The 10191-nt window shown below is 38.9% G+C and overlaps 1 long non-coding RNA gene across 1 annotated transcript; it reads left to right on the forward strand.

Annotated features, from left to right (window-relative positions):
* The first annotated feature begins 3625 nt into the window (after positions 1-3625).
* On the forward strand, positions 3626-9966 carry LOC124254725. Its single transcript, XR_006892535.1, has 3 exons — positions 3626-3636; positions 7040-7041; positions 9890-9966. It is a non-coding gene; the product is annotated as an uncharacterized LOC124254725 (long non-coding RNA).
* The last annotated feature ends 225 nt before the right edge of the window (positions 9967-10191 follow it).

The following is a 10191-nucleotide window of genomic DNA, read 5'->3' on the forward strand; positions in this document are numbered from 1 at the left end:
GACGTGAAAGAAGTTTTCAGAATATTTCAGATAGACCAATAAAATCATATTTTAGACAGAAACACAAGCCTTGTATTCAAATATTGACAAATTTAAGATCTGTCTTAGACCTTCACAAACGAGGAAACTGACCTTATGTGGATTACTGCAAGAATGCGACCAGAAAAGAAACTGCATTTATATGTTCCATAAGACCATCAGGTTCTTCCTGGGTGGACAGGTTTTAACCAGATTACTTCTAACATAAAGCCGTTGATATCAGTGATGCAGTTAATCTTGTACTGGACTTGGCATGCAGAATTACTGAGAAAATAGGACAAAAACACACTGTTCTTGTCCTTGATGAAGCTATTTATTCCAAAGCTGTTGACATCAGTGCAAGTAACAAGAGTGAATATCAAAATTTAATTCTCAGGCTCGGAGGATTTCATATTCTGCTAGCTTTTCTGGCTGTTATTGGAAAGCGTGTTCAGTCAAATGGATTTGAGGATATCCTTATTGAAAGTGGTTCATTTGCTGAGGGTTCCATCTCCTCTATGATGAGTGGGAAAGCTTACAACAGAAGCGTGCGAACGCACAAAAGAACGTATGAAGCTATGATGAGAATTCTTCTTGACAAAGTGCCAGTAGATGATGGTTTTCTGCAAGAAAGGAAGGTTCATGGTCAGAACGTAAGAGCTGCCTTTGAATCTGATGATCGTCAAAAGATTGCACAGTCTGTGCAGGCAATACATGAGTGGTTGCCATCATATGTTAACGCAGTGGATTTGTTCAGAGAAAATGAATGTCAGAAATCGAGCATGTTCCGTTTCTGGAATGAATACCTTTGCATGGTTGAAGTATTGTTGCAATTCATACGAGCTGAAAGATCAGGCAATTGGAATCTTCATAAATCTTCATTTGCAGCTATGTTGACATACTTCTTTGCATATGTCAGACATAACTATTCGAGATATGGAACTTCTACCTTGCTTGCATGGATGAAGTGCCTACAAAAAACACGAGAGGTGCATGACAAGTTCATGACAGGAGAGTTTGTTGTTGCTCGATCAGATATGCCATTTTCCCAAGTTTCTACTGATCTCGCTCTAGAACAGACAATGAACAAAGATTCCAAAACTGCAGGTGGAGTTACTTGATTTTCACAGTCAGTGGAAACTGTTCATCGATGGATTCAAACAGCTAACTAACACATCTGTATGCAAACCAAAAGAAATTGGGTCAAAGCGATTGAGCAGAGATGAAGAGGATGTTAGAAATGTGACAAACTGTATTCTGAAGTCAGTGAATCCATTTGCGAGTAATGAAAGTGAAACACTCATCAATTTGATGTCTGGAGAAGTAGCTCCTTCAGAGGTTGAGGACGATCTGCATCGTGCTGTTGAACATGGAAGCGCGAAGAGAGATAACTTTGTTGGAAGGTTTCTAGCAGGTAATGGATTGTTTGACCCAATAAAGAACAATTTGAGAACGTTTGACCATGTTCGAAAGAAACATGTGAAATCAGCTTCAAGAAACAGTGTACTAACCAGTGATCGAGAACTCTTCAGCAGGCTTGTCATTGTTGCACAGATGAGACAGTTTTCTCTGGCCGAACTATTCACATATGAGTTGACAAATATTATCTTGTCTATAGCTCTTACAGATGGATCCATGCGAAAAACACAAAAGTCTGGTCTCATGCAAGTCATTGAGGAAAATTTTGAATCAGCGATGATGATCTATCAGTGGTACAATTTGCAGAATCTTTGACTTGATGGCTGTTATCCAGGCCTTACGCTCTTAGGCCGCCAAAATCATTAAAATGATTATGCAAACAGATATTTTGTAAATAATCATGCCATGTGATATATCAAATGAAAGATCATCTTACAGGGATTCGAAATATATTGATATCATGCCTTGTCATTTTCAAAATGGCCGCCAATTTCAAAATGGCCACCATTGTCCTTAAAATAATCAAAATAATCTCACGAAAATATTTCTTTTTAATTAACCATACCTTGTGATATATTAAAAGAAAGCCCTTCTCACAAGGAGTCTAAATATATTATTTTTAACACCGCACATACATAAAACAATTAAATTTGGCATGATAACCACACTTTATGCTTGTGCTTTTGGTACCAGACGTCAAAATGGCTACTCATGGTTGGTTAATCAAGACAGCTGTGGTCACCAAATTGATGGTAAATCACTTGTACAATTATCAATGTCATCATTTTTAGTTAGTAGATTTTGAAACTCACTGTAATCTTCACTCTTTGATTGATGTATCAGAAGGTCTTTTTGTCAATCACAACATCTCATTCTTCAATACAGTACATTTTGGCAGGTTGGCAAATGTGCACTCAATTCCTGCTCTTCGACAACTGCATGGTCTCCGGCACTCAAACTTGCATCCACAAGATATCCATACCTTGTGATATATTAAAAGAAAGCCCTTCTCACAAGGAGTCTAAATATATTACTTTTAACACCGTACATACATAAAACAATTACATTTGGCATGATAACCACACATTTTTTGCTTGTGCTTTTGGTACCAGACGTCAAATATATATCCACTTACATTAACCGCAAGTATGAAAGCAGAGAATTGGTTGATATCCTGTTTCCTTTGCTGATGAATATAGAGAGGTCCCACGCTTGTACTATGCACTTCTTTCAGGCGACAAATTGTTTTATATTGAGGGTGAGCTTGTCAATTTCATATTTGACAATGCTGATATCAATGTTAGCACTACCATTGGCTTTGGTATGTGGCATGTTTTAGGTGGAATTGCATGTGTGAAGCCAGTCAGGAAAGAGCCCATTCAGATATCTATACCTCGCTCCACTGAAATCATGACATCAACTGAGTTAGCAGCTGAGGGCACAAAGATCCCTGTCAAGGTATACCACAAACCTTCTACATCGGGCGTACAGTCTGTCAAGATTGGACCAATTGAACTACCCAAACCAACTGTGCCTGTTCTTCGCTTGACAAAACCTTTGGACAATCTATGGCTAGCAAGTTTTTCACTTGATATTCCACTCTCACAACGTCCATCATGGAGCAGATTTATGCAGTCAACTGTAACTGGAGACAACAACGAAAGAAGCAGAATTCAGATTTTGCCATTTGTCAATCAGGACCCATGAAGGCCCGACACCATCTACTCTGCTCTAGCGTTTGTACGGTTGTTGGCTGAAAACCAACATCTTGGGATTTGTCCAGTAACATTTGACCAGCCCCTCTACATTAAAGCAGCAGAAATTGTGGAATCGGCACATCCACAGCTCAACAGGGTTGTCCTTAAATTAGGACGGTTTCATTTACATGAATACATGTCATACAACGGTTCAATTATATATGTGATGGGTGGAAGCGGCTTGGAAGATCTTTGGGCAACTGTTTACGCACATAATTCTGTAATCCACATGCTGACAAGCCATGCTTATGCCCGTGCACTTCGAAGTCATCTGCTGTCATCTGCGGCTATCATGTCCATCCTACTGCAATCAACAGATGTTCTTGATTCTTTGAATGCGGAAAAGCTTTGTACCGTACATGGCAGTTTGTTAGGTGGCAAATGCGATATTGGCTCCCTTGACTCTCAAAAGCAGGACAATATCCTACGGCTAGCTGAAACCGTTGAAAACTAACATCAAAGTCTCATCGAAAAGCAGGACAGGTAGACTTTGGATAGACTATTAGGAACAAGTGTCATTGACTCAGCAGTTCATTCGCCCGGAGCGCACAGGAGACTGGAATCGACATCTGCTGTCTGTCAGCAAGATGATTCCCTTATTCCATGTTGGTGGTCATCTTGCCAAATCTGCACGTCTGTATCTGGAAGAAATGAAAAACCTGAAGGACATTATGTCGCCAGATCAGTTCAAGGCCTACACAGAACAAGGGTACTTCACCATCCGTAGAACTGACAAATTCTGGAGTGGCAACTTCACTGACCAAGTGATCGAGCAAGATCTGATGCGACTGCTGAAGATCTGTGGAGGCATGGCTCGTGGTATAACTGACAGCATATCTCGCCAAATGGGTCCATGCAATGCCTCAGTGCATACCAATATGTGATGCTTTAGAGAGGTTCACAGGAGTGCACGGCAAAACAGCTGAGCAAAATGTTGACCTTCATTTATGTAACATCATGAGAGACAACAAGGACTATGGAACATTTTTCCATTGGCTGAAAAATCATTCTCCTTTCTCCTATGAAGAGCATGGGTCGCTCATCTGCATAGCAAAGCAGTTTCTATAGGAATGAAGGCAGCTTCAGCAGTGACAGGTCAGATGTTTGCTGACATAAAGTTGAAAGGCAAAGAAAAGGTGATAAGTATCAGTGAGGAAAAGAATCAAATCAACATCAGAGGAGAGCCAGTCCAAGTTAACTCTGTGATGCTATTCATGTGATGATACGAAAGAATATGAAGAGTCAACTGAAATCACAAGTTCAAGTCCACAATGACCATCCAAAGGGAGCGCATTATGTCATTGACGGTGGCCACCTGCTACAAAGTTTGCCTTGGCCCACGGATGCTACATACAGCCAGATATGTGATAGCTATGTCATTTTTGCTTCAACATTATGGTTCAGCATCTTCAGTGGTGTGTGATGGATATGGCAGTGCGTGTTCCACAAAATCTGCTCAGCCGAACATATCATCTTAATCATGAAAGTAACAACTTCATCAAAACGTTTTCTGAGCAACAAGAACAAAGGTCGCTTCATAACATTATTGAAGGGAAGACTTGCCAGAGAAGATTTAGCTGTGCAACAGAGCCCTGCTGATGCTGACTACTTGATTGCTTCAACTGCAATTAACAAGGCCAGAGACAACCAATCACCTGTTGTTGTCATGGGGAACGACACGGACCTGTTGGTTTTGTTGATTGCACAAGCCACAAATGACATCGATCTTTACAGAAAACCATGCCCAATATATGACAGCATCTGATGTTTGTTCATGCAATAACAGGAAAAAGAAAGCTCTTGCTCTATTCCAGGAGAGGCCCAATTGGGATTGCTTGGATGTTTTCCTTCAATTTGGTAGTTCAAATGATGACATTGCACAAGTTGGAGAGATGTTCATGCTTAAACTCTATGGAGCTGTGGACTCGACATCACTGGACGAACAACATGTACTTCAAGTCCATTCATCGAGCCTCTGTGTCCTCTTCAGGTTTCAAACTGGAATCAACTTTCACCAACAGATTTGGGATGGCAATTCAAGGATGGGGCCCTTGTTCCTATTGAGACAGATAGAGCAATTGCTCCAGAGAAAGTCTTGAAGATGATATCTTGTGGATGCAAGTTTGAGTGCCGGAGACCATGCAGTTGTCGAAGAGCAGGAATTGAGTGCACATCGCTTTGCACTGGATGTCGAGGATTGCCAACCTGCCAAAATGTACTGTATTGAAGAATGAGATGTTGTGATTGACAAAAAGACCTTCTGATACATCAATCAAAGAGTGAAGATTACAGTGAGTTTCAAAATCTACTAACTAAAAATTATGACATTGATAATTGTACAAGTGATTTACCATCAATTTGGTGACCACAGCTGTCTTGATTAACCAACCATGAGTAGCCACTTTGACGTCTGGTACCAAAAGCACAAGCATAAAATGTGTGGTTATCATGCCAAATTTAATTGTTTTATGTATGTGCGGTGTTAAAAATAATATATTTAGACTCCTTGTGAGAAGGGCTTTCTTTTAATATATCACAAGGTATGGTTAATCAAAAAGAAATATTTTCGTGAGATTATTTTGATTATTTTAAGGACAATGGTGGCCATTTTGAAATTGGCGGCCATTTTGAAAATGACTCACGGCATGATATCGAATCCCTGTAAGATGAGCTTTCATTTGATATATCACATGGCATGATTTTTTACAAAATATCTGTTTACATAATCATTTTAATGATTTTGGCGGCCATCTTGAAAAAGCCACAAGGTAGAATTTGCAGAACTTTATATCTTGTACATGGGAATGATGTTCTGAAGCTTTCCTGAAAAATTCAGCTTTCTACTATTTTTTTCCAATGTCATGTCTAATGCTCCTGGCCTATCTATCGCATTGTCATGAAAACATTTTGAAGAAAATGCATTAAAGTTATTTCATGCACTCCTTTCAAGAGCTGCTGGAGCTAAAAGAATTGACATAGTATGTGAAAGATATGACAAGAAAAAGTCAATCAAAGTAAATGGGCGAAAGAGACGGACTGACAATACTGGTATCAAACTAGCAATCAGACCCTTGGTTCCGGTACCAAAACAATGGGACAAGGTCATTTCCCAACATGAAAATAAATCTGCCGTAGAACACTTTCTAGCAGAGACATGGAAATGCTTTGGTCCCAAGCTAGGAGAATCACAGGATCTTCTTGTTGCTGGATGCAACTCAGATAAAGGTCTTGAGTGTTTCTGTGTTCGGGCTACTGGGGATCCTGAGGTAGTAACGCACATGTTCTGTTCACATAAAGAGGCGGACACCAGGATGTTATTTCATGCCGCTGACGCCTTTCATAAAGGTTTCTCAACAGTGGTCATCAGTAGTCCAGATACAGATGTGCTAGTTCTTTGCATTGTCTTTGCCAAAAACTTTGGTGGACAGTTTTTCTGTGAAACTGGATCAGACAACAAAAAGCGATACATTGACATTAAGATGTGTTTGGATCTGCTTGGTCAGCCAGTGGCATCCTCACTGGCAGGAATGCACGCAATAACAGGTTGCAATACATCTTCAAGCTTCTATGGCATTGGTAAGAGAACAGCCTTGATGGCTTTAAAGCAAAATCCACATCTCTTGACAAGTCTGGGAGAATCGTTTGAGGTTTCTGATGAGGTAGTGCAGAACTGTGAACAATCCATTATATCTTGTTATTCTTCATCAAGCAGTAGCAGTTCTGTCAATTCTTTAAGAACTGTAGGTATCGAAAAGTATCAGAAGAATAGTATGAATATGCCACCATGCCAGTCGACTTTGAAGCTCCATAATAAGAGAGCAAACTATCAAACAGGTATTTGGAAGCGGTCTCTTCAGGGGATCCCGACTGTTCCAGATCCAGATGAGCATGGGTGGGGCAATGTATGCAAGCCTGTCCTTACTGATGGACCTCCAGCACCTGGATGCCTTCTTCAGCTTCATATCTGCGCATGTAAGAGTCAATGTACAGGAAGATGTAGCTGTAAGAGGCTGAACCTATTGTGTACTTCTGTATGCGGATGTGGACCTGAAACATGTTCCCGTGATCTTGACCTTTGCGACATTGACTAACACGTCAGCTGGGGATGCACTTTGACAAGTAAGATCAAGAGGTAATAAATGATATGAAGGAAATGCTGCTTGCATTATGACGACATGACTTACTCATCTTTCTTTGATGAGCATGAAAGGTATCTGGAACTACATGGACAAATTCATTATTCTTTTTCTTTATTCTTTTTATCATACTCAATGTATGATTTGGTTTTGTTTTTCTTCAGAATTATACATTTGAGAGCTTTCTGTTATATTGTGTGATTTTAATGACAGTTCAAAAGTATCTTCGACATATTTGGTATTGTTGATACTTTGTAAAGCATGGAGCTGGAGCTGTTACTGTTGAACAGGCATTGTGTAATATTTTACTGATCTAAATAGAAAGTACCAACTTTTATTTCCTTGTAATGGTTTATCATGCATACTTTGCCAACCAAACGTTTATATGATCTTCAAATGACAATGATGAATCTAGAATACCATATCTGTAGTAAAATTACCTATATTTTGTCAAGTTTATCTCATATTCTTCTCATCAAATGCATTTTCTATCAAACTAACCTTTGACCTTACCAAAATATTGTTGCAACCACGAATATATAATTATTATTGTCCACAATTATAAATCATGCTCTGAGCATTCTAAAACTACTTATTTGATGGAAATCGGTCACACCAAACTAAAGTTGTTGAATTAAACGATCCAGTTATCGGTTAAAATATTACCATAACTGAAATGAAATGTTGCACCTTAAAAGGGCCCCTGCGCGGTAGTCACACATGGTAGTTTATGACAACCGGTTTAAAATCAAAGCTTAATCATTCCTGATTGTGAAAAATCGCATCCCATTTGGTCGCCAGAACTGCACCACATTTTCACCATTTTGAGGGTCTGGCTTCTAGACCATAACTGCAACAGCCAATAGGCATGGAACTTGATTTTCAGTCGCTAAAAATACGTTCGAAATTAAAACTCGTATATATATTTCCTGTTTGGATATTTTTGACAACCAGAAGTGGGGAAGGGTAGGTAATTTACCATATGTATTTTCATTCATAAGCTTCACCAAAAAGAAAATACCAAATATGCATCACCATGTTGATGTACGTATGACGTCACTATCGTTACGCGACGTCCAAGAAGTGACGCATAAATGTGGCAGGTAAAGTAAGTCTTTACAAACATTCAGACAAACTGCTTGTTTTTCTTCCATTACAACCAATGGAAATAGTCAGGGGATTTGGAGAAGTACCGTTATCGTTCTGCGTGAGTTTGTAATTGAACAGTCATGACGTCTTGCTTGACTGAAACTATATTACATAAAAAATACCGACTTGTGCAATGCATGTAGTTTTCGGTAATTATGCCCTCTCTACAATAAGTGAATGACATCACTTAAGAGAAAATAAATATTTCCTACAAATCTGAGTGGAGCTTTTATGTTGTACTATCTACAGTATATTGATCTCGTGCATATATACGTTACGTTTTGTATTTTCATGGAGAAGAAACTGAATCTGAATGGAATAAAATCTCGTCAAACTGTATGCAGAAATGAGGAAGTTTGTAACTAGGGTTGGGTATTGCCAAAATTTTCGTATTGCGATTTATTGTGATATGTGTTGTCGTATTGCAATATGTATTGCCATATATTGTGAGAGTGTAACACATGGTTTAGGTAATGAAATTAATGTTTTCTTTCTTTTGAAACAATGCCACTGGCCATTGTCAGGACTCAGATGTGATTGTGCAAGAGATGAATTTAATGTGTTTCCAAAATGAAGGCTTCGCTTAAAAGTTTTGGATTCGAGAAAAAGCGTCTGCAATTTTGGTTTGTTTATCCCTACAATGAGAGCCGGTACCAATCTATTTTTTTATTTATATGGTTTAAAAGTCACGCAGATGCAAGTATATGACCAATAAACATTCTCAAAACTATTAATGCATAATAATTTAACGAAATACAAATGTTATTAGTATTTTTACTGCATCGCGAAAATTACCGATCATGGTCACGGAAACCGCCGATCGTATCGGGTGAACCGGTTCGCGAAATGTGTACCGCAATATATCGTATTATGAAGTTCGAATTGCAACATACCGGTTAACCGGTATTATCGCCAACCCATATTTGTAACACGTTTTGTACAATGTATACGTTTTTGAAAACAACTGATCACAGGGCTACACTAGTACACAAAGTCAGCTGACGGTCGGGTACCATGCGCCACACAAGAACCACAACCCTGTGAAATGGGACATACTGTAAGGGATAGCTACATGAAGTACTAATATCTGCTGTTTTAATGTGCGAAATAGCCACTAGCCCGCTAGCCCGTGGCTAGTACGTAGGGCCAGTAAATCTCCACAGTCACTGGCCAGACTGACTTGTTAACTTTATAACTCTCACCGACTTGTTAAATTATAACACAAACTTAACAAATGCAATATTATGGCCTGAAAAAAACACACAAAAACCAAAAACACGTTCATCATAATAGCAGCTTAATGATGACTTATTTAAATTATTTGAGCATAAACAAAATATTTTAGAAATTCAGACGTGTTTTCTTATTTGATTTTGATGGCATTTTACCTTATTGTAATGTTTTGCTTAGTGTCTACGTTCAAATTTCGGGTTAGTGAATTATTTTGTGGGCTAGTAACTTTCAGGCATAGCTAGCCCGACTGGCTAGCAAAATTTGGAAACTCTTTGGCGCACGGACTGTAGTGTCTATTAGATAAATATGTTTTATGTTTAAAAAGTACAAGACAAGAAGGCCATTTTCTTGTAAACATAAACTTTTAAAATGTGTTCAATGTATAGCAACTAACCTCAGGCCCCGGGATCGTGAAAGAGTCTTCTGACTGAATTGTGTCATAAATCGGGGAACTTTGTCTTTGATCTTTGGGAACATCT

This window comes from Haliotis rubra, unplaced genomic scaffold (genome assembly GCF_003918875.1).
Source record: "Haliotis rubra isolate DU_JTF1 unplaced genomic scaffold, ASM391887v1 Scf58, whole genome shotgun sequence".
Taxonomy (NCBI): domain Eukaryota; kingdom Metazoa; phylum Mollusca; class Gastropoda; order Lepetellida; family Haliotidae; genus Haliotis; species Haliotis rubra.